The sequence below is a fragment of the Pinus tabuliformis genome, chromosome 1_2 (genome assembly GCF_031772625.1).
Source record: "Pinus tabuliformis cultivar Carrire ecotype Pingquan chromosome 1_2, CPIR1, whole genome shotgun sequence".
NCBI lineage: Eukaryota > Viridiplantae > Streptophyta > Pinopsida > Pinales > Pinaceae > Pinus > Pinus tabuliformis.
In genome coordinates this window covers 1,169,276,479-1,169,297,653 of record NC_142298.1, presented here as the reverse complement: position 1 = coordinate 1,169,297,653, position 21,175 = coordinate 1,169,276,479, and the positions used below count along the sequence as shown (strand labels likewise).

Here is a 21,175-nt window from a genome sequence, read left to right as displayed (position 1 = left end):
AAATTATAAAGTCACTTTAGGAGAAAAATTAAATTCTTTTGGACACTTTTCCCTAGGCCAAAGATCAAAGCTTTAGGGAACCACCTGTCCTTCGGTACCAAATTTCAACAAATGACTGGTTGTATTGGAAGCCTAGGGAACACATTGGATCTTATGCAGGATTACAGGTGGTTTCCATTTGGGTTTGGTCTCCCTATACGAGATCCTAACCTCCAGATGTCTACATTGGCACATATAAGGTGCGCATAGAGAGCCATTGGCCTCCACAACATCACACAACACTCCATGGATCTTCATCGATGCTCAGAGACTACTAGCAATCCACTTTTGGGACGCTTGTGATATGCTTGGTACATTATGGCCAACAACGCCCCACACTCTTGGCAGGTGTCCCAGGACTTGTATCATGTCATGGCAGCATTCATTCCACAACTCAGTGTAAAAATTTCTAAACATAAATTCTATTACTGCAACAACTAATTTATTTTACCTACTTATTTCTCAATAAGTTATTTATGAAATCCCTTCAGTAAATATTAAAATAAATTCTACTGCAGATATCACACCATTATATAGAAACAAATATATGCACAAGAATCCAACACATCAACACAATTATTTTTGGACAATTGTCCCTAGAAAAACCCAATGCGGGAAAACTGGTGCAACAGAGGAGGGTTTTATTAATTTTCAGCAACAATTGCTTTTACAGAAAAAATTGCAGACACTGGGAGAAAACACCTGAGACTTTTCTTCGAGACTTTCTGACACCATGGAGGACTTCCTTTCTCTACTGCGTCAACCCTGCGTCATTCTACATGGCTCTGCGCTGCTCTGTCCTTCTTTGCGTCATCCATTGCGTCTCTATGATTTGCGTCTCCCTCTGCGCTGTCTCTCAGAGTCCCTGCGTCACCTCTTCTGAGCTCCCTGACTGCTGCTAATCACCCCCTCTTCCTCCACCCTGCAACTCTCCCTCTGAAATTGATTTCACTCTTTGAGAATCGATTTTCCTTGGGATATTGAGTATCTGCTGGTGTGTCTCCAAATGACCCTCAAGTCTTCTCTTATACTTTTCCTGTTGACGAATCAACGACCGAGATTAAGTCTCTAATCAACGGCTAAGATTAAAACAGACTTGATCCTCGTCTCTTAGAAGCTTCTCATCCTTATCTTTATTAATACCCATTAATATTTTTATTTTCCTAAGTTTAGACTTAAGAGCCCATTAAAAATATTAATTATTTTAATAACTCCTCATCCGGATGGAATTTCTCAAAACGATTTCTGGGTTTTGGAGATCTTATGTATTTTAGCCTCTCCACCAAATTTCATGGCTAGAGCACATTTGATGCTACCACAAATCAACACTTCCTCTTAGCGATGAATGTGCTCTAGTAATGCTCCACCATTGAACATCACACTGATCCTCCAGCACCAGTACCTGTGTTGATGCTTGGCTTGTTGCCCAACATCCTCTGCACTGCTGCCTCCTGTACTGTTTCCCATGGATCTGCTACTGCCACTGCTACATCTGTACTGCAACTCTCTCTCAACATGCTGCCCATGCTACCCATAACACTGCCACTGCTAACTGCTGAACTGCATCCCTTGATACTTATCCATTTCTACTACTGAAATGGATTCTTTACCATCCCCATCTTCTCCCTGAAATAAATGAACTTTGTTCTTCCTAGGGCCTTGGTGAGGATGTCCGCCACCTGTTCTCTTGTTGGAGTGTAGTTCAACTGTACTGTGTCTCGTTGGACACAGTGTCTGATAAAGTGACACCGAATATCAATGTGCTTTGACCGATCATGAAATACTGGATTCTCAGAGAGCTTGATGCAACTCTAATTATCACACATGATCCTGGTCACCTCCATCCTTCTTCTGAATAGGTTCACAAGCAATTTTCTAAGCCATATGGCTTCGCATGAAGCTGTGCTAGCGGCCATATATTCTGCTTCAGCTGAGCTCAGAGCTACGGATTTCTGTTTCCTACTGCACCAGGAGGTCATCCCCGATCCAATGTTGAAACAGTACCTAGAGGTACTTTTCCGATCTACTGAACTTCCAGCCCAATCTGCATCAGTAAACCCACTCAATTTGATGTCATTACTTCTAGTGTACAATAGTCCATACTCGACTGTTCCCTGTATATATCTGAGAACATGTTTGGTTGCTGCCCAATGCGCCCTCTTAGGTTCCACCATGAACTGACTGAGGGTGTTGACAACGTAACAAATGTCTGGCCTGGTATTGACCAGATACATCAGGGACCCTATGAGCTGCCTGTATAAGGTGGGATCAACATCTTTGTCTTCTGATGCATCAATTTTCTTCTAGTTGGTGATCATTGGAGTAGCCATAGGCCTACAGTCCTGCATCCTGAATCTCTTTAGGATTTCTGTAGCATATCTCCCTTGTCCAAGGAAGATCTCACCCTTCTGCTGCCAAACTTCCAACCTCAGGAAATAATGCATCTGTCCCAAATCCTTCATGTCGAATTCTGTGGCTAGATTCTTCTTGCAGTCCTCGATGAGCTTGGATGATCTTGCCAGGAAGAGATCATCCACATATAATATTAGGACTAGAGGCTCATTCTCTACAACCGAATAGTAGAGATTGGGATCTGCATCACTCTTGACGAACCCCATCTTCTGTAAGTAGCCATCAATTCGACCACATGGGGGATTTGTTATGGGGAGCAATACCATTGCACGTGGGTTCATATTGGGGGATATTTATTGAGGAAAAAAAGACATAATATATTGAGCATATATTAGGGGGTAAAGGGTTTTTATATTGGTAGGTATAAAAAATGAGGCTTAAAGTTAATGAAAAAATATAAAGGGGTATAAAAAATGTTAATGAAAAAATGGATACCTACAATATCTAGTAAAGGTAGGAGTTTTTAATATTGGGAGGGTGTATTGGGTTCGTATTGGTAGGGGTTAAATAATGTGATTTTTAGAGATATTTTCTAATATGTAGTCAAATTAGGGGTATTGTTTAGTATGCTATGAACGCACGTGATATGTCAGAGTTTCCTTGTGTAAAGCCCCCATATTCGACCATACCATGCTCTAGGCGCCTGTTTGAGCCCATACAAGGCTTTCTTCAATCTGTATACATGAGATTTCTTCTCATGTGTCTCAAAGCCTTCCGACTGTTCAATGTATACTTCTTCTTCTATCACCCCGTTCAAGAATGCCGTCTTGACATCCATATTGTTGTCTCACAAGTGTCTAGGCACCGTGACAACGCTCAGAGTAAGGGTTATCACTCTAATCCTTACTCACTCCGTTTAGACTCTCTCCTAGACAAGTAAAGGGGGTAGTCCCTAAGGTTAATGGATGAGGATAGCCTGTAGAACACAGGCTCTAGGAGATTTTAAGGATGAACAACTTGATGAATTTAAAGGAAGTATCGGTTAAATAAGACACAATAAAATGACTACAGACCAGTGCCTTTAATGTGATTTAACCAAAGACTACATAATAACAAGTTATCCAGAACACTTATCCAATATGTGACGAATGGTGACAATCAGGTATCATCAATATAAACGCCCAAAACTGTATCATGCAAGAGATTCTAGAAGACTGATTTTTGTTAGGAATTCAGATCTAGAACAATTAACTTTCGCCCATATGATTTAAAACATTTATCACACCTTGGCCATAGAAAATTCATGAAAATTTAAGATTTTACACTCAATCACCAAAGACACCAAGGAACTTTAAATTAACATTTCAATTATTCCTTAGGCAATTGCTTTAATGTGAGAAATAAAGAAGTAAAACAAATCATAGGGTTAATAAATTTTATTTTTAATGGGCCACAGGCCACATTAAATTTTTTTAATGTTTAAACACAAATCCCTTAATTTATTTCATTCTTGATTTTCACTGCACCAAGAATTTAAAATTTTTAGATTTTTTAAATGTTTTTAAATCTTTTAGATTTTTTTAATTTTTTGATTTCTAGGATTTTATATTTTTTGAATTTTTAAATTTTTCAATATCATAAGTAAAAAACAAAACAAAAAGATGTGAAATAAAAAACAAAACAAAATATTAAAAAAAAAAAAAAACAAAAAGATGTGGAAAAAAATGAAATAAAGAAACCAATCGAAATGAATTATAAATAAATCAAATCAAAATGGAACTGAAAATAAATTTTTTTATGCTAATCCTAAACTAATGTATATATAATACAAAAATGAAAAAAGAAATAAAAAAAAGGAAATCGAATGCTAATGATAACTAAACAAAACCTAAAAGTAAATATAACATATGAAACTCAAGAAATAAAAAAAATCGAATGTGTGTTTGTTGTTTTGCAGCTGCAGGTCCGGCGACGGAAGGAGAGCTCGAAGGCAGCGAGGAGGGCATGCAGCGTTTAGGTGGCCAGTCAAAGAGTAGAAGGCAGGGCAGCGAGGAAGGAGGATCAAGGGCAGACGAACAGTAAGAAAGGAGTAGTGCGGGGCAGCTTAGGCAGCGTTAGGAGGACAGAGACACAGTGAGAGGAATAGTTGCGGGCTGGCAGACAGGGTTTGAGGATGCCAGACAATGAGAAAACGCAGGGCGTAGGTGGCTATTCAAAGAGTAGTGAGAGAATGAGGGTCGAATGGAGGGTTTGTTTGCTGGACGCGTGGAGAAGAGCAGACAATTGGAGCAGACAACATGAACGGAGACCACAGAGAGGGACAGATTGTGGAGCTGTGGCAACGGATTCGAGGGTAAAAGGAACTAGGCAGAGGGATGATGGAGGCAGCGTACAGGTATGGCAGCTTGCAGGTGACGAGGAGCTGGACCGACGATGGATTTTGCAGCAGGCTTAGGCAGCGAGGGTTGCAAAAAAAAAGTTTCGAAATTTGCACAGTGAATCCAAAAACCCAGGCAACAAATCAATCTACAAAAATGGTGGCCCAAAACCTCTTTAAAATTTTTCCAGAAATCTCAATTTAAATCTTCCCTTATAAAATTTTCCAGATTTAAAACTTTTTGAACCCTTAGACTGCAAAATTAATTTGAATAATATCCCTACAAAACGATTTTGGTGAACCCTATAGATCCAGATCTTACCCTCTAGGGCCTAGATTTGGACTCTACATAGTTTTCTTCTTCAGATTTGTAGCTGCACGACAACAAGAAAACACCCAAACGATATATACAATGGTAAAAAACTAAAACCCCAGAAACCTAAGTCAGAAAACCAAAAAAATTTACAGATCTATGCACAGGAATGGAAAATCTATCAGATATAGTGAGTGTGAGTCCAACTCCGCTCCCAGATCTGACAATCTAAGGCTCTCAAAAGCCAAAATTTTCAACTTAGCACTTAAAAAATAAAAAATTTAAATTTTAAATGAGGTGCTTAGCTCAAAACCCTCATGCATTACTAGTAAAAATCTTAGGATAAGCCTGGGATTAAATTAAACTGGGCTCTTTAGAAAACACGGATCGAGAGTTGGCTGGTCCAACTGAAAACTTTCCCGAACGCTCGATGATCTAAAAGTCAAGACTTTCTTACAAAACTCAATTCAACCATCAAAATAGAGCGAGAAAATGATAGTAAAATTCAGATAAATAGAGATACCTACTATTACATTCAAAATTTAGATTCACTTAAACCTCAGCGACTGAGCAAGATACTTGTCTAGGGCCTAGATCTGGACTCTACATTTCTTCTTCAGATTTGTAGCTGCACAACAACAAGAAAACACCCAAACGATATATACAATGATAAAAAACTAAAACCCCAGAAACCTAAGTCAGAAAACCAAAAAAATTTACAGATCTATGCACAGGAATGGCAAATCTATCAGATATAGTGAGTGTGAGTCCAACTCCGCTCCCAGATCTGACAATCTAAGGCTCTCAAAAGCCAAAATTTTCAACTTAGCACTTAAAAAATAAAAATTTTAAATTTTAAATGAGGTGCTTAGCTCAAAACCCTCATGCATCACTAGTAAAAATCTTATGATAAGCCTGGGATTAAATTAAACTGGGCTCTTTAGAAAACACGGATCGGGAGTTGGCTGGTCCAACTGAAAACTTCCCCGAACGCTCGATGATCTAAAAATCAAGACTTTCTTACAAAACTCAATTCAACCATCAAAATAGAGCGAGAAAATGATAATAAAATTCAGATAAATAGAGATACCTACTATTACATTCAAAATTTAGATTATCACTTAAACCCCAGCGACTGAGCAAGATACCTGTACTCAAATCACTCTTCAGAAGCTATCATCAATGGCTAAAAAGAAATTTATGCATGAAAATGACACATCTTACAGTGTTTCCATGAAGAGTAACATCGGTGAAAAATTAACCCCAAAGTCTTGTAATAAAATAACTTAACCAAATAGTTAGGTTATTCAAATCACTTTTACATAGACTCGATCTATAACACTAAGACTCGCCTAAGAGCCCAGTGACAAAATACATTCCGGCTTTGGGGTGAGACTGAAGAGAAACTTTGCTGACCATCCGAGAATGGGTCGGTGAGACAAAAAAGCTCCCGGAATGTAGATCGTCACCAGAAAAGTAGGTTTACCTAGGAAATTACATACATGACACAGATCTGCTGAGATTATTTACATCATATACATGCAGAATGGGTTTACATTATATCTTGGAAGTGAAACTGATGATGATAGTTGTACGACACGAACACATCGATAAGGCGGTATCCCTTTTGCAAAAAAAGGGAGTGTACTGCTATGGGTCGTTGATACATAGTGGTCAACACATCTTATGAATCTCCCACCCCATCTGTGCTGCAAGAGATATGACGGTTCTAATAGATGTATACCTGGCTACTGGGGCAAAGGTCTCTTCGTAGTTTATTCCTTCCTTCTAAGCATACCCCTTAGCCACAAACTTGGCTTTGTATTTTTCCACGGTGCCATTTGCAGCGTATTTGATCTTGTAGATCCATCTTGAACCTACCACTGATCTGTCCTGAGGCCTAAGCAGTACTTCCTAGACATCATCCACCATTATAGAGCTGTATTCCTCCACCATCGCATCCATCCAAACTTGATGCCGAACGACCTTCTGAAAATTGGAAGGTTTCCCAACCTGAGCTACTAATGCCTGATATCTGTCTGGCTGTCTTCGCTCCCTTTTACTGTTCCTGGGTGCACGAATGAAATCTCTTGCATCTCGTAGAATCTGTCAGAGATCTCGACTCGTTCTTCCTCTAGTAGTAGGTGCATCTATTAGCTCTTCCTCTTCCTCTGATTCCTCCTATTCTGAAGGAGAATTTCTGGTACTAGCTTCCGCTGTTTGAAGTGGTTTGACCAACGACTCATCTTTTTACTGCTCCTCGGAAGGCATTTCTCGAGATTTTCTGAAGGTCCTATCTTCCATGAACTTCACATCTCGCCGAACTACTACCTTTCTGCTCCTTGGAAGATAGATTCTATAAAATGATAATAAAATTCAGATAAATAGAGATATCTGCTATTACATTCAAAATTTAGATTATCACTTAAACCTGAGCGACTGAGCAAGATACATGTACTCAAATCACTCTTCAGAAGCTATCATCAATGGCTAAAAGGAATTTTATGCATGTAAATGACACATCTTACAGTGTTTCCATGAAGAGTAACACCGGCAAAAAATTAACCCCAAAGTCTTTCTTTATTATCCGAAACAAAGATTACACGAGAGCTTTTAGCTTAGCACACGACTCAGAGGTCGGATCTATTGATAGATAAATCCTCCAACAGCTAGTTCGAGTGATTCTTGTCAAAGCAATCTTGACTGTTGATGAGGATCAAAATTTCTTTCATTCGACGAAATTTTAAATTATTGAGGAAATTTGAAATTTTCAATTAAATGCATTTTAATTAATTCAAAAATTAAATTTTTGAATTAATTTCCTCAAAATTTTGACTTTGACTTAACCCAAGGGGTCAAAAGCTGAAAATTTATCAAAATAATCAATTTACCTTGGTCCTTGGACTTCTTAAAGTTTAATTTTTAAGCACCAACGAATTTTGCCTTTGGAGAATTTAAATTTACCTAGGACCTAGAATCAATTAAATTTCTGGCTTATGATTTTAATTAATTTTTTCGCCAGAAAATCTAATTAATTAACCTATAAGGGGATAAATTATTTTTCCAACCCTCAAGACACTTTACATCACGATTTTCATATTTTTTACATCATAAGGGGGAAAACCCATCTGTAATAGACCCTCACAGGCTACCCATTTCTGCGACACAAATATAATCCAACAGATCCTAATGACAATACATTCCAGTTTTGGGGTGAGACTGAAGGAAAACTCTGTCGACCATCCGAGAATAGGTCGGTGAGACAAAAAACCTCTCGGAATGTAGATCGTCACCAGAAAAGTAGGTTTACCTAGGCAATTACATACATGACACAGATCTGCTGAGATTATTTACATCATATACATGCAGAATGGGTTTACATTATATCTTGGAAGTGACACTGATGATGATATTTGTACGACACAGGCACATCAATCAGGCGCTATCCCTTTTGCAAAAAAAGGGGGTGTACATCTGGACTCGCCTAAGATCGTAGGACTCGCCTAAGATCCTAATGACAATACATTCTGGTTTTGGCGTGAGACTGAAGGAAAACTCTGTCGACCATCCGAGAATAGGTCGGTGAGACAAAAGACCTCTCGGAATGTAGATCGTCACCAGAAAAGTAGGTTTACCTAGGCAATTACATACATGACACAGATCTGCTGAGATTATTTACATCATATACATGCAGAATGGGTTTACATTATATCTTGAAAGTGACACTGATGATGATAGTTGTATGACACAGACACATCAATCAGGCGCTATCCCTTTTGCGAAAAAAGGGGGTGTACATCTGGCTCTACTTGGGGACACGTCACTGCACTGGAGGAATGTGAAAATCCAGACTCTGCATGCACACAACACACAACATAAGTAGCGTCCATCCAAAAATCACCATATAACGTTAAGCATAGGAAAGATATAAGCTCTTCATTTATTAACTATCCTAATAACATGAAAAACATCTACCTACAAAATAAAATATTGAAATAACAAGGCATAAGGTTAGAAATACAATACAAAGATGCCCCATGGCATCAGATGCGTTCAATATAGTGCATACTGAGCATTTTCCTGCTTTCAGGCAAATCTGTTCGCTGTTTCTTAGATGTGTCATGTCCAATCCTGCACACGGTAGGACTTCTTCCTATCCGAAAATCAAGCTGCTCACGACCATCAGATGCATCAAATTGCTTCCTCATTCTCTTTCTCTTGCATCTTTTCTTTGTGGCAGGTTGTATCACTGATGATGTGGAACATTCTGCTTCAAAACTCTCAGATGAAGTATGTAAGATATGCATGACATGTCTTTCTTCATTTTGCATCTGCTCTGTCAAGAATGATGGATCAGTCTCACAGGTGTCATGAGTTATAACTTGATCTTTTATGACTGGTGGATTAACCATGTGAGCATCAACCTGATTCTTATTAATTTCCATTTTATCTGGGTCACCTTCAATTAGCCACTTTTCAATGGAACAAATGACCTCTTCATAATAAGATGGAGTTTGCTGCAACAGACAAGGAGGCTTATGATCTGTTGACGTTTCCTTGTTTCTTTCATCCTCTGACCGATGTTGAAATTTCTGTACTTGTATTGTTATGGCATCCATCTGGTTAGAGTGTTCAACCTTCATAGCATTGACTTCCTTGGCATGGTTTTCCTCCATGGTCAATAACTTATTCTGAAGACATATCTGACCAGCTTCCATATCTTTTATTACTTTGTCATTATCTGCTTTTATGGTCATCAAGCAATTTTGCATAGAGCTCATTTCTCTGTCATGATTAGCTTTCATGGTTTCCATTTCCTTAGCATGTTTTTCTCTCATGACAAGTAAATAGTTTTGCATGGAAGTCCTTTCTTTCTCATGATGAGCCTCCATATTCTGAGCACACTTTACTACTACGATGGCTACATGATCAGAGTGTTTAATTTTCATGATTTCCATCTCCTTATCACGTTTTTCCAGCTGGGTGTACAAAGTTCTCATATCCTTGGCGTAATCAGCTATAAATTTTTCTTGATTAAGCTCCATATTTTTTACCAGCTGCGTTTGACTGAACTGCATGTCTTTAACCAACTACTTTAGTTCTTCTATAAGATGCTTATCATTTTCCCTTTCATTGTCGACACTAATTTGACAACTGGGTCCCTGCTTTTCCACTATCATGGATTCGTCTTGCAACGGTACAAGTGGATTCATCATGAGAACACTCACAATGCTTGCAGTATGACTCATTTTGATATGGAGAATTTTCTTGAAATATTTCATTGACAGTTGGATCCTTTACAAGATCACTTTCATCCTATTGCATAGTATTAGGGGCACAAGGCGAGACACCTTGATCTCCATATCTATCTTTAAAAGCATTGGTGTCTTGTAAAGAGGCAAAAGAATCTTCAGGACAATTATGAAACCAATTCAAAGCATCACCCTCTAAAGAAAAGGCAAATAGACACATCTTGACATTTTCATGTTTATATTGGGAAGAATGACAATATCTGATTATTATATGAGTAACCCTGGATAGATGCTTTCTAGCAGCGGCTGAATCACCACCCGAGAACAAAGGTAATTTATGAATGGCCTCTTCCGGCATATCATGGAGAAAGTTAGTAAAATGACACGGGGTAAACAAGTCATCCATGATGACTTGCTTAAAGGGATAAGGAGGGACCAAATGGATGCTAGAGAGAGACCCTTGCTCAAGAAAATCAAGAGATCCACAAGAAGCGAGCTTCTAGTAGAAATTCTTGTAAGAAATGAAAGAAGTGGAGTCGCCACTTGAACATGAATCTAGCTCTAGGATCCAAAAGGCAAAAACAACTGGATATAAGGGAGGGCTTCTTGTCTGAGAAATAATGGATGAATAAGTGGAGTCGCCACCCAAACAAGAAACGAACCAAAATGTCCAGGTGCTAAAAGTGCAGATGAAACGATTAATGAGATGATGAAAGATAAGGTCATGAAAGGATCAAATGATGCCAGGAAATGTTGGCATTGGCGACTAAAATGAATGATAGAAAGATGAAAGATGAGGAAATGTCGTAGAGTCAAGGCCCAATAAATGGGTCCCCGACAACGACACAAAAAAATGTTGTGCCGCTTGATGGGCTAATGAATGGCAGAAAATATGAGATGATTAAAACGATGTTAAGGAAACCAAGGACAAAAAAAACTCTATCCACGGCAACAACGCCAAAAAATGTTGTTGTTGCCGGCTCAAATGAAAAGATGAGAAATGAGAAGAATGATGAGGAAATGTCGTTGAAATGTCGAGAATAAAATGTCCTTGGCAACGATGCCAAAAAATGTTGTCGCACAAAGTGTCTAAGCACCGCGAGAACACTCAGAGTAAGGGCTCTCACTCTAATCCTTACTCACTTTGTTTAGACTCTCTCCTAGACAAGTCAAGGGGGGTAGTCCCTAAGGTTAATGGATGAGGATAGCCTGTAGAGCACAAGCTCTAGGAGATTTTAAAGATGAACAACTTGATGAATTTAAAACAAGTCTCGACTAAATAAGACATAATCGGGAGATAAAAATGACTACAGACCAGTGCCTTTAATGTGATTTAACCAGACTACATAATAACAAGTTATCTAGAACAATTTTCCAATATGTGACGAATGGTGACAATCAGGTATGATCAATATAAACGCCCAAAACTGTATCATGCAAGAGATTCCAGAAGAATGATTTTTGTTAGGAATTCAGATCTAGAACAATTAACTTTCTCCAATATGATTTAAAACATTTATCGCACCTTGACCATAGAAGATTCATGAAAATTTAAGATTTTACACTCAATCACCAAAGACACCAAGGAACTTTAAATTAGCATTTCAATTATTCCTTAGGCAATTGCTTTAATGTGAGAAATAAAGAAGTAAAACAAATCAACGGGTTAATAAATTGAATTTTTAATGGGCCACATGCACATTAAATTTTTTTAATGTTTAAGCACAAATCCTTAATTTATTTCATTCTTAATTCTCACGGCACCAAGAATTTAAAATTTTTAGATTTTTTAAATGTTTTAGATTTTTTTTAATTTTTTGATTTTTAGGATTTTATATTTTTTGAATTTTTAAAATTTTCAATATCACACAAGTAAAAAACAAAACAAAAGGATGTGAAATAAAAAAACAAAACAAAATAAAAAAATAAAAAAAATGAAATAAAGAAACCAATCGAAATGAATTATAAATAAATCAAATCAAAATCGAATTGAAAATATTTATTTTTACGCTAAATTCTAAACTAATGTATATATAATACAAAAATGAAAAAGGAAATAAAAAAGGAAATCGAATGCTAATCATAACCAAACAAAACCTAAAATTAAATATAAACATATGAAACTCAGGAAATAAAAAAAATCGAATATGTGTGTTTGTTGTTTTGCAGCTGCAGGTCCGGCGACAGAAGGAGAGCTCGAAGGCAACGAGGAGGGCATGAAGCGTGTAGGTGGCTAGTCGAAGAGTAGAAGGCAGGGTAGAGAGGAAGGAGGATCGAGGGCAGACAAACAACAAGAAAGGAGTAGCGAGGGGCAGGGTAGGCATCGTTTGGAGGATGGAGACGCAGCGAGAGGAATAGCTGCGGGCTGGCAGACAGGGTTTGAGGATGCCATAGGATGAGAAATTGCAGGGTGTAGGTGGCCAGTCGAAGAGTAGTGAGGGAATGAGGTTCAAATGGAGTGTTTGTTTGCTGGACGCTTGGAGAAGAGCAGACAACCGGAGTAGATAGCGTGAATGGAGAACGCAGAGAGGGACGGATTGTGGAGCTGTGGCAGTGGATTCGAGGGTAAAAGGAACTGGGCAGAGGGATGATAGAGGCAGCATACAGGTATGGCAACTTGTAGGTGATGAGGAGCTGGACCGACGACGGATTTTGCAGCAGGCTTAGGCGGCGAGGGTTGTAAAAAAATAATTTCAAAATTTGCACAGTGAATCCAAAAACCTAGGCAGCAAATCAATCTGCAAAAATGGTGTCCCAAAACCTCTTTAAATTTTTTCCAGAAATCTCAATTTAAATCTTCCCTTATAAAATTTTCTAGATTTAAAACTCTTTGAACCCTTAGACTGCAAAATTAATTTGAATAATATCCCTACAAAATGATGTTGATGAACCCTAGAGATCCAGATCTTACCCTCCAGGGCCTAAATCTGGACTCAACACAGTTTTCTTCTTCAAATTTGTAGCTGCACGATAACAAGAAAACACCCAAATGATATATACATTGATAAAAAACTAAAACCCCAGAAACCCAAGTCAGAAAACCAAAAAAATTTACAGATCTATGCATAGGAATCGCAGATCTATCAGATCTAGGGAGTGTGAGTCCAACTCCGCTCCTAGATCTGACAATCTAAGGCTCTCAAAAGCCAGATTTTTCAACTTAGCACATAAAAATTAAATTTTTAAATTTTAAATGAGGTGTTTAGCTCAAAACCCTTCATGTATCACTAGTAAAAATCTTATGATAAGCTTGGGATTAAATTAAACTGGGCTCTTCAGAAAACACGGATCGAGAGTTGGCTGGTCCAACTGAAAACGTCTCCGAACGCTCGATGATCTAAAAATCAGGACTTTCCTGCAAAACTCAATTCAACCATTAAAATAGAGTGAGAAAATGATGATAAAATTCAGATAAATAGAGATACCTGCTATTACATTCAAAATTTAGATTATCACTTAAACCCCAGCGACTTAGCAAGATACCTGTACTCAAATCACTCTTCAAAAGCTATCATCAATGGCTAAAAAGAAATTTATGCATGAAAATGACACATTTTACAGTATTTCCATGAAGAGTAACACTGACAAAAAATTAACCCCAAAGTCTTGTAATAAAATAACTTAACCAAGCAATCTGTAATAAAATAACTTAACCAAATAGTTAGGTTATTCCCAAATCACTTTTACATAGACTCGATCGATAACATTAGGACTCGCCTAAGATCCCAGTGACAAAATACATTCCGAATTTGGGGTGAGACTTAAGGGAAACTCTGCTGACCATCTGAGAATTGGTCGGTGAGACAAAAAACCTCACGGAATTTAATCGTCACCGGAAAAGTAGGTTTACTTAGGCAATTACATACATGACACATATTTGCTGAGATTATTTACATCATATACATGCAGAATGGGTTTACATTATATCTTGGAAGTGAAACTGATGATGATAGTTGTACGACACAGACATATCGATCAGGCACTATCCCTTTTGCGAAAAAAGGGGGTGTACTGCTATGGGTCGTTGACACGTAAAGGTCAACACATCTTATGAATCTCCCACCCCATCTGTGCTGCAAGAGATATCACGGTTCTAATAGATGTATACCTGGCTACTGGGGCGAAGGTCTCTTCGTAGTCTATTCCTTCCTTCTGAGCATACCCCTTAGCCACAAACCTGGCTTTGTATTTTTCCACAATGTCGTGTGTAGCGTATTTGATCTTGTAGATCCATGTCGAACCTACCACTGATCTGTCCCGGGGCCTAGGCTCTACTTCCCAGACATCATTCACCATTATAGAGCTGTATTCCTCCACCATCGCATCCATCCAAACTTGATGCTGAACGACCTCCTGAAAACTGGAAGGTTCCCCAACCTGAGCTACTAAGGCCTGATATCTGTCTGGCTGTCTTCGCTCCCTTTTACTGTTCCTAGGTGCACCAATGAAATCTTCTGCATCCTGTAGAATCTGTCGGAAATCCCGACTCATTCTTCCTCTAGTAGTAGGTGCATCTATTAACTCTTCCTCTTCCTGTGATTCCTCCTGTTCTGAAGGAGAATTTCTGGTACTGGCTTCTGCTGGTTGAAGTGGTTTTACCAACGACTCATCTTTTTACTGCTCCTCGGAAGGCATTTCTTGAGATTTTCTGAAGGCCCTATCCTCCATGAACTTCACATGTCGCTGAACTACTACCTTCCTGCTCCTTGGAAGATAGATTCTATATTCCTTAGCATTCTCGCTATATCCCACAAGATACCCTTTCTCTGCACATTGATCTAACTTCTTCCTCCTTTCCTCAGGTATATGACAATATGCTAAACTCCCAAATATCTTGAAATGACTAACTTTAGGTGTCTTCTCGGTGAAGATTTGCTCTGGAGTAATCTTGTCCAATGCCCTACGAGGAGTTCTATTCTAGACAGACTGCGATGTTGCATGCTTCTGCCCACAAGAGTTTTGGCATATCCTGATCATACATCATTGCCCTAACTGCTTCCCTGATAGTCCACTCTCTTCTAAGGCCCTCCCTAGCGCAAAAATCGTTGAAGTCCTTGTCGACATACTTTCCACCATTGTCTGAGCGCAACACTTTTATTTTCTTTCCTGTCAGATTCTCCACTAGAGCCTTGAACTCTTTGAATCGACAGAAAACCTCATCCTTGGCTTTCAGAAAATAGATCCAAGTCTTTTTGGAATGGTCATCGATGAAGGTTACGAAGTATTCGGCACCACTAAGAGCTTTTATGGACATCGGTCCGCAGATGTCTGAGTGTATCAATCCTAATACACTCTTGGCCCTATTGTTACTTCTAGGAAATGCTACTTTGGCATACTTGCCCAGAGCACACCCTCTGCATACGTCATCTCGTTTAGTACTAAGATCTGGAGCTCCTGTTACAGTTTTCCTGAGAATTCTCAGAGCCCAATGGTGCAAATGTCCCGTCCTTCTGTGCTGTAGTTCATTCAAATCCTTGTCTCCATTACTGCCTATCAGTGCCATTGGTGATTCTAGCTGCAACCTGTTACTTCTGATTCCGATTTGTACCTTCGTTTTCCAACTCAAGTCTTTGACGTATACTTTCTTCTTAATGAAGAAAACATCATAGCCCTTGCTTTGAAGTTGAGATACGAAAAGTAAGTTCATACCTAGTCCTGGCACATGCAGCACATTGGTAGCTCGGAACCGCTTTCCTGTTTCTGTTTGAAAAACTATAGTACCTTTCCCTGCTGGAGTACACTTTGCCTTATTCCCCATGGTGATCTGAATTTTTTTTCTTTCTTTCTGATAATCTGAAAAACATTCCCAGATTCCTTTCATATGCCAGGAAGCTCCATTGTCTATATACCATACCCTTGAGGATGCAGAGCTTGCTATGCAAGCAACTTCTTCTTCCAATCTGGAAGCCAACATAGAGAAATCGAAATTTCCATCTCTTGTGCATTCCTCTCAAAATTTGCACGAGTCTCCTGACGTGGATGCCTCTGCATCATGCTCTTGACCCAGAATTGATTTTCCTTTCCTGTCTCCAAATCTTCGCTCTGATACCATGTGAAAATCTCTAAATAGAAATTCTATTACTGCAACAACTGATTTATTTTACCTACTTATTTCTCAATAAGTTAGTTATGAAATCCCTTCAGTAAATATTAAAATAAATTCTACTATAGATATCACACCATCATATAGAAACAAATATATGCACAAGAATCCAACACATCAACACAGTTATTTTTGGACAATTGTCCCCAGAAAAATCCAATGCGGGAAAACCGGTGCCGCAGTTGAGGGTTTTATTAATCTTCAGCAACAATCGCTTTTACAAAAAAGTTTGCATAGACATTGGGAGAAAACACCTGAGACTATTCTCCGAGACTTTCTGACACCTTGGAGGACTTCCTTTCTCTACTGCGTCAGCCCTGTGTCATTCTGCGTGGCTTTGCACTGCTCTGCCCTTCTTTGCATCATCCATTGTGTCACTATGATTTGCGTCTCCCTCTGCGCTGTCTCTTAGAGTCCTTGCGCCACCTCTTTTGAGCTCTCTGACTGCTGCTAATCACCCCCTCTTCCTCCACCCTACAACTCTCCCTTTGAAATCAATTTCACTCTCTCTGAGAACCAATTTTCCTTGGGATACTGAGTATCTGCTGGTGTGTCTCCAAATGACCCTCAAGTCTTCTCTTATACTTTTCTTGTTGACGAATCAACGACCGAGATTAAGTCTCTAATCAATGGCTAAGATTAAAACAGACTTGATCCTCGTCTCTTAGAAGCTTCTCATCCTTATCTTTATTAATTGTAACATAAAAACTATCGCTGAAGCAAGGAAACTGATAGCTTGAAGGCTTGAATGTAAAAATACACACAGGTATTTAATAATAATAATTAATTATATATAAAATTGTATAAGATGATTTGAATGTTACAATGAGGCCTTGCTTTTATACCTCAGCGAGTGACCTCTCATGAGTAGGCATGTCTTTTAGACATGCCTTTTCACTGAACTTAACGACTATTTAACCTAATTAATATTTATATTTATTTTATTTATTTAATTGCTATGAATTATATTCATAACATAGCCTCTTCCTTCGGAAGCTTTGTCCTCAAAGCTTTAATGCTGGGGGTTTTCTTCACTTAGTGTCTGTCATCTCGTCATCGATTCGTCACGTAGCTTATCAGTACTCTTCCTTTGTATTTTTTTTTTAAATTTAATTATATATTTTAATAAATAATAAATATATATATATATATATATATATATATATTTTAATTAATTATAAGTTATATATATAATGTAATTATAATTATATATATATATATATATATTTTTTTTAATTCGTTCTATTATACCGCTGCAACTGTCGTTTCTTATAGATACGGGGTCACGCCTCTTGACAACTCCGTTCGCAATGATAACCGGCTACGACGACTGTTTGACGGCTTGACTATTGACAGACGGGGCGTATACCATAGACCGACGGACACCACGTTGACAAATGCAGGGATAGAGGGGTACGAGGGTTTGTTTTTGTCACGCTCCAAGTATTCCCTTGTGATCAAATCTTCAATCCGCTTTTTGATTGCTTTAAAATCAGGCTTGAACATTCGTCCAAGTTGCTCAACGCACTCTGTTACTAACTGTGCATGGGCCAAAACTTTCCTACTCTTCATGATTCGAACAATACAAACATCAATTGCATAACGTCTATCTTTGTCCACGTCCTCAATTATCTTCTTCTTCTCATCCACAGGAGGAAGAGGAATCTTAATCTTTCTTGATTTGTCAGTAAAATTTGCATTAAAGTCGAAGTAATCAGAATGTGTGACAGACTTTGTATTTGGCTCCTTAATCAGGATTTTGTGTTTTAAACACGCAAGTGAATGTAGCAATCTAATAATATCTTCATCGGACAAATCAACTGCGATTTGATTTCTAAATAGCTCAATCTCTCTGCATTATTGAAAAGCAATAATGTAGCTCCCTGATATGTTGTCACAGTAAGCTCCACCGATCTCGCATTAAAATTGCCAGAAAGATGGCACGTCCCTAAGGAGTATATCCATGTAAGCTTTCGATGTTTAGTTTGTGTTTGGTAGAATTCTTTAAATACCTCTACACATTTTACCATCTCAGCAGGCAAATTGAGATCAAATGACTTGTAGCTGGGCCAAAATCCAGTAGTCAAGACAGTTACAGTCAAATCTATTTCAGGATGTGCATGCGCATTATCATCAAGATATTTTTGAAACTTTGGTTGGTTCTCCCGTGCCAAAGTCAAATCAGTAAGCATTCCCTCCATCTTTGATGTAAATTGGCCTCCACATTGTTGCTTCAATTTTGTTGAGATACTCCGTTCATGTTCATCATTTGCAATTTTATCAAAAATAAGTCGCCGTGCTAGTTTTTTCCTATAAAATTCTGAATATAGATCTTTATCACCAATGTATGCAAGAAGCTTTACAACCTTCTCAAGTGTCTCTTCAATATCTTCATCGCTTAATTTTTCACTGCTACCCTTTTTCAATATGTTGTCACAAAAGGTAGCCAATAATTCTGCACTTGTGCTTCCTGCTACTCCTTTGTTGCAAAATACCTCAAATGCTTCTTTTAATGCCTTGTGGAAAAGAGAATGGTTCACAAAGCACGTGCTGACATACTGCAAGTACTTGTCATGCAATTCAATAACCTCCCACACAAATGTCTGCTCTAGTGGACCAACAATATCCCTTTTCCCTGACTTCTTATTGCTTGCTGCATCTTCTGCTTGTTTAACAAGTGTTGTTCCCTCATCAGTAACATGCTGTTTAAAAAAATGGGCTATCGGTTCCAGACCTTTGGGTATCCTACAAAACAACCTATACATCCTTGAAAGATCATCTTCATTCTTATCATAATCTGAAATTGACATAACCTCTTTCTGATCTTCTATAGAACGTAGTGATTCTTCTTCTTTAGCATCTTCCTCGTTGTTATGATATTGTTCATCTTCTTGTTTTTCGAGATAGTCCTCATCCACATCATCTTCATCCGGATCATTTTCATTGCCATTAAGATCAACATTTTGATCGAATTCTTCTTCTTTTTCTTCTTCCACATTTTCCTCTCGACATGCTTTAACTTCTGCAATTGATTTTTTTAAATGCTGAAATGCTTCTTGAATTTCACTAAAATGTTCAACGTATTCAGGACGTGAATGTAATGGCACATTGTGTGACGAACAATGTTCAAAGGCCCACATGATTATATCGTGTGCCATGGCTCTGATACCACTGTAGCATAAAAACTATCGCTGAAGCAAGAAAACTGATAGCTTGAAGGCTTGAATATAAAAATACACACAAGTATCTAATAATAATAATCTATTATATATAAAATTGTATAAGATGATATAAGATCATTTGAATGTTACAATGAGGCCCTGCTTTTATACCTCAGCAGGTGACCTTTCATGAGTAGGCATGTCTTTTAGACATGCCTTTTCACTTAACTTAACGACTATTTAACCTAATTAATATTTAATTATTTAATATTTATATTAATTAATTTAATTTAATTGTTATGAATTAATAACATTAATTAATATTTATATTAATTAATTTAATTTAATTGTTATGAATTATATTCATAACATTAATACCCATTAATATTTTTATTTTCCTAAGTTTAGACTTAGGAGCCCATTAAAAGTATTAATTATTTAAATAACTCCTCATCTGGATGGAATTTCTCAAAATGATTTCTGGGTCTTGTAGATCTTATGTACCTTAGCCTCTCCACCAATTTTTATGGCTAGAGCACATCCGATGCTACCACAAATCAACACTCAGACCTTTGCAGAGGATCTACAAGCATCTCCGATTCATATGGAGACCCATGGGGTCATTTATGTACCCTCAGACCCACTAGGAGCACCACAGGTCTACTACTTGGAGAACAAGGGGCCACCCCCTTGTCCATCATATTCCGAGGAATTTATTCCTCAGTATGGCACTTCAAGACATTATTAGGCCTTTGGAGGGCCCCACGACATGTACATATTATTATTTGGCCCCTTGTGAGGCTTATTTTTCCACTTGTGAGCTAATTTGGTGGGCTTGTCACCAATAGGGGTTTTATTTGCACATTATTTTATCATTAGGGGCTAATGTAGGCCCATAGGCTAATTTGAACTCCTTAGGAGGCTATATATTGATGTTAGATACATTCATTTGGATCATCACTTGACTTGGGATCTCTCTAATCGTAAATAACTTCACATTTTTTCCTTGGAGGATATTTTTTGGAGATGGATGGGTTTTGATGTATGGATTTGGGCTATTTTCTTGTCTTGGAGCTTTGTTTTGCAAACAAAATGCTGGTTGGATATATTCTATAACTTTTTAAGTGAATTTTGACGTTGTTATTCTTGTTGCGTACTGCTAAAATTAGGGCTAGTTGCTGCATAATTGAAATGTGGAATTAAGCATGTTTTAGCTAATTTAATGTATGGGCCAATGTTATATGAATGAAATGTCCTAGAGATTATTTGTCTCAATAAGCTTGCATCATTTGCTTTGAAGTATAAGTTTTTGAAGGTCACTTTTCGTTTCTTTCTCTCAACATTTGATGAAGTTGACTCTCCGGGCTTCGTTGATCAAGAAACCAAGTTCTTACTCATCATTATCCTTGACTACATATCCCCAAGTGAATTAGGCACTGATCCCTCAAAAAGGGTAATCATTTTAACCCTCTTTTTACCCTTTTCCCCTAGGTCTAGCTCCATTAGGTCACCTAGGGCATCAACTTCCCAGGAATTGACCCAAGGAAAAATTTCGATCTCCTATAGCCTACTGCGCTG

At 38.0% G+C, this 21,175-nt stretch overlaps 1 protein-coding gene and 1 pseudogene across 3 annotated transcripts in view; one reads left to right on the top strand and one right to left on the bottom strand.

The window, feature by feature from the left end:
- LOC149210382 (uncharacterized) overlaps nucleotides 1-21,175 on the top strand; it is a 318,432-nt gene that overhangs the window by 116,019 nt on the left and 181,238 nt on the right. The window lies entirely within an intron of this gene.
- LOC149210384 (cullin-1 pseudogene) lies at nucleotides 17,706-19,246 on the bottom strand (annotated as a pseudogene).